This window comes from Triticum aestivum, chromosome 7B, assembly GCF_018294505.1.
Source record: "Triticum aestivum cultivar Chinese Spring chromosome 7B, IWGSC CS RefSeq v2.1, whole genome shotgun sequence".
NCBI classification, from domain to species: domain Eukaryota; kingdom Viridiplantae; phylum Streptophyta; class Magnoliopsida; order Poales; family Poaceae; genus Triticum; species Triticum aestivum.
The window spans coordinates 385835977-385840849 of record NC_057813.1 but is presented as its reverse complement, the minus strand read 5'-3'; the positions used below and the strand labels follow the sequence as shown (position 1 = coordinate 385840849).

At 52.1% G+C, this 4873-nt stretch overlaps 1 pseudogene; it reads left to right on the top strand.

Annotated features, from left to right (window-relative positions):
* Positions 1-906: 906 nt before the first annotated feature.
* LOC123157981 (probable kinase CHARK) lies at positions 907-3741 on the top strand (annotated as a pseudogene).
* The last annotated feature ends 1132 nt before the right edge of the window (positions 3742-4873 follow it).

The window sequence follows — 4873 nt, the reverse complement described above, 5'->3', positions numbered from 1 at the left end:
GGAGACGACAGGGGAGGGGTAGTGGGCCACATGGCCTGTTGGGCTTAGCCTGGAGGGTTAGGACCAGGGGGTCAGGGGCCTTTTCTCTATCTCTCCCATTTTTCTTTCTTTGGCTCTTTTCCTTTTACAAAAAAAAATGCTATGCAATATTTGAGCTGCCAAAAGGAGTTCTGAAAAATGTGGGACTTGGCCAAATAAATACATTACAATATTTGGCACCTGCCACAAAAAGTTTGGGAGGAGTTTGAAATGATTTGGATATTTCACAATTGGAAAAGCATTTAAAAAATGCTGATTTGGAAATGCTTTAATTCCCAGGGGAAATTAGTTATCTCAAATGATGTTGAATCATTCATGACATTTAGTCAGTGGATATTTTCAACCCAGCGAACATTTTTGTTTTACTGTTTGGAGGAATATTTTATTTGACTTTATTTTAAAATTCAATTTGAATTGGTTTTGAATCAACGTGAGATTAGCAACAGTAACAATGATGACATGGTGCCATTAACAGAGATTACTGTAGCACAACACTGGGGGTGTTACACAGTAGCCCCCGAGACTCTAGTTGGCTTTGAAAAAGTCGAACAGAGGATCGAAACTACTGTCTGGATGCTAATAATTTAATATATATGCATGCCTCGTCTTCGGCTCCGAACTCCATCTCCGAAGAGGTAGCGGAGATGAATCGGAAGTTAAAGCGGTCCGAAGACGACCTCGATCTGTTGCAAAAGCAGGTCGAACGGACCCAAGGTAAGCCGAAAGCTGACGCTCGGCTAAAGTTACCTTGTGTTTCTTTTAGCTTTATTGCTAATGTCGAGCTGTTTTTATGGCAGCTGCAACTACGAAGCTTGAAGCCCTGAATGCCGAGCTACAAAAGGCTCGGTGGGAGGCCGAGTAGCAGAAGGCTGCGGCTGCGAAGGTCAAGAAGGAGCTGACCGGAGAGAAGGCATCCCGTAGCAAGGACTAGGCTCGGGTCCTCGAGATCGAGGAAATCCTGAAGGGCGTGTACCTAGAACGCGACACCCCAGGAGGAGCAAAAGAAGGTGACCGCCGAGCTCCAGAAGTTGAGCTCGGCAAACGCTGAGGCCCAGATTCAGGCCCGAGCAGATCGCGAAGTGCTCCAGCAAGTGAGGCAGATCGCTGCTGGTAAGCCGTTCTTACTTTAGTGTATTTTTGGCTGCAAGAGGTTCGCCAAGCTTAATCAACTCTGGTGATCCGCAGACGCCTTTGTTGATCTGCCTAGGAGTGTTTCCAACGCCGAACGCTACTTTGGTGCTTAGGAGGGCCATGCCACGGAGAAGGCGTTCTGGCAGAAGTTCCAGGCACCGTCGCATCCGCCACTACTGAATCACCAAATGAAGTAGCTAATGGAGTTCAATGACCGGACAAGCCAATTGAATGGTTGAGGGTAATACTACAACTCTTGCTTAAACCTTTTAAGTAATAAAGCGCCCCTTTTCGAAAAAATACTAGGGCTCTGATTGTAGATGCTCTAAGGTGCACGTAGAAGCTGTGCGTACGAGTAGCATTTTTTGACCAGATCATTTATAAGATTCCAGTCTATTCTAACAAGTTGACCGAGGACCTAGTGGTTAACACTCGGCCGGCTGTCGTATGCTCGAAAAATCCACCCGGCCGGCTCTATAATCCACTAGTCTCAACTCTCATTTTAGATCTCACACAAGCACAAGCGATGATGGCCAGAGCGAGGAGCTCCTGTCTCCTTGCCCTGTTCCTGTTCTTCTGCTTCTACTTCTGTTCCACTTCATCAATCCATGCCAATTCCGCTGTCTCGCTGCCCTTCGACTTCTCGCACCCCACTGCAATCCTCATCTTCCCCGAGCCTACATCCATCACTGCGACTGCGAGTGCGAGACCTGGCAGAAGCAGAGCTAACAGCACCGCCCGGGTGTCGTACGCGAAGAGAGTGCCCCATGGCCACGGGCAGAACCTCGGCTTCCTCCTGTCCCAGAATTCCACCGCCGACTGGTACTGGTACACGGGCCACCGCCTTGCCTGCTTCAGCCCGGAGACTAAGGATCACAGCAGCAAGCTCATCGCCATCGGCGTGAGATCTACGGAGGGCACGGGGACGAGTTTTTCGCCGAGCAAGAACCTATCGTCTGCTCCTCTGCCCCGTGTTTCCTACCTTGCTCCTCACGCTGCTGAATTATCCTTCAATTGCAGCGGATCCTATCACCACCGTGATAAGTTCCTTGGGATTAACACCACCGAATTATGCGATCCTGTCTTTTTTGTGTTCTTACAAGAACAGCAAAAATCATTTGCTTTCTCTGCTGGTTCATTGGGAGGTGTGGGATTTCACAACCTCACAGGTTGCAGAATCACACGAGGAGCTTCATTTTACTTACTAGATGGTATATCACACGTACCACACGACGAAGTGGAAGAGTACCCAGTCGACAGCAATATCACAGGCTCCCCTACGAACCTAGGGCGCGAAGATTGTTGTCCGGTACATATGGCCGGAGAGCGACGAGGAAACTGCACGTTGCAGCCCGCGGGAAGGCCGTATCGTCGTAGTTGGAGCAAGCAGCTGTTGCGGCTTCGGCCTTGATAGGGTTGAATTGACCTGCGCCGTGGCAGCCGTGCTGCTCTGCTGCATGCGTAGCAAGAGGCCGCGGCAGAGCACTGCTAGGCCTGTCGAACTGGAAGACGTCGAGCACATGATAAGAGAACCTGAGCTGAGGCGAGCATTGGACCTAGGGAGTTCAGGTACAGCGAGCTCGCCGCCGCGACGGACAACTTCGTAGAGGAGAGGAAGATTGGGAGAGGGGGATTCGGTCCGGTGTACAGAGGCTACTTGACTGGTCACGACCGTCATGTGGCCATCAAGATGCTCTCAGAGGATCAATCTGTGCAGGGCCGCCTGAAGGAGTTTCAGGCAGAGGTCACCATAATGAGCCAGCTGAGGCACCGCAACATCGTCCACCTCGTCAGCTGGTGCGGTCGCCGGAGAGAACTGGCGCCTGTCTACGAGCTCATGCCCGGAGGCAGCCTCGACACGCACCTCTATAACCCTGACCGGACGATAACTTGGTCTGAGAGGTAAATGATTCTTTTCTTTTGCAACGAACAGTCACTTGGCTTAGTCTCACCTGGAAAGTTAAGGTTGATCGATGTCCACGCTGTAGGTACAAGATCGCGCTGGGGCTGGGCTCCGCGTTGCGGTACCTCCGCACAGAGTGCGAGCAGTGCGTGGTGCACGGGGACATCAAGCCTGCAAACGTGATGCTCGGCGCGTCGCGCAACGCCAAGCTCGGCGACTTCGGGCTGGCGAGGCTCGTCGACCACGGCGCTGAGCCGCAGACGACGCAGGTCGTGGCAGGCACCGTCGGGTACATTGACCCGGAGTTCGTCAACGGCCGCAGGCCGAGCGCTGAGTCCGACGTGTACAGCTTCGGCGTCATGCTCCTCGAGATCGCCTGCGGCAGGCGGCCGGCGTCGAGGGGGCCAGGCCACGCCTCGGCGGCGCTGCTGGCGTCGGTCCGGGAGATGTACTGCCGGAACCAGATCCTTGACGCGGCGGACAGTAGGCTCGACGGCGTCTTCGACGGGCTGCAGATGGAGCGTCTGCTCGTGACAGGGCTTTGGTGCGCGCAGCACGATCCAGCGCGGCGGCCGTCGGTGACGCAGGCTGTCGATGTGATACGATCTGAGGACGCCAGGTTGCCGGTGCTTTAAGCGGTGCGTGGTTCTGGGGATATTCATAGTTAGACAAGTGGGTTTGCCGCACTACACTGCAATGCATTCATCAGAGGGGTACAGGTACAGATATACGAGTGTTCCCAACGTCTCCCGAGTCTTGAGGCACGCAGGCCATCGTGGAGAGTTGGTTTAGATCCTAAATACTAGGAGAGGATTAGGGCATGTACAATAATTGATAAGACAGCCTTGCATGTAATTTAAAGATGGCAGAAAAGTATACCTCCAATGGGTTATATTTTAACTTTATCTTCAATAACTAGTCATTCTTTAAAACATGATAAGACAAATTGTGCTAAGAGATCATCTCTTGTCTTATCTTAAATAAGAGAAGACAAGCCTTTTTTATGAGTTCTCTCTCCTCCAACTCATCATTTATCCTACATGGTACTCCTAAGATAGCACCATTGTACATGCCCTTACAACAAGTACAACGGTTACATAATAGTACAGGTGAAGGACGGTCACATTTGACACCCCCCCCCCCCCCCCCGCAGTCGGGACTCCTCCTGGATGGATGTTCAGACTGGTTCTGAAGTCCTCGAAGATGACGCTGGGCAGTTCTTTCGTGAACACATCGGCAAACTGAGATCCCGCCGGAACATGAAGAACACGAGCCTCACCGAGAGCGACCCGATCCTGGACGAAATGAAGATCAAATTCCACATGTTTAGTACGTTGGTGCTGGACGGGGTTGGAGGAGAGATACGTCGCGGAGATATTGTCGCAGTACACAACTATGGCGCGTGCTGGTGGTCGACGGAGTTCCTGGAGGAGTTGGCAGCCAAGTTGTTTCTGCAACACAATTGGCGACGGCACGGTATTCAGCCTCGGCGATGGAACGAGAGACCGTATGTTGCCGCTTGGAAGACCATGAGACAAGGTTAGAGCCGAGGAAGACGCAAAACCCGGAGGTGGACTTCCTGGTATCCGGGCAACTGGCCCAATCGACGTCGGAATATGCCACTAAGTCGGCAGAGGAGGATTTGTAGAAGCGAATCCCATAATGAGAGGTGCCCTTGAGGTAGCGCAAGATGCGTTTAAGTAGCTGAAAGTGAGAAGACCGTGGGGCGTGCATGAAGAGGCAGACTTGCTGAACGGCGTAGGAGATGTCGGGTCTGGTGAGGGTTAAGTATTGCAGCGC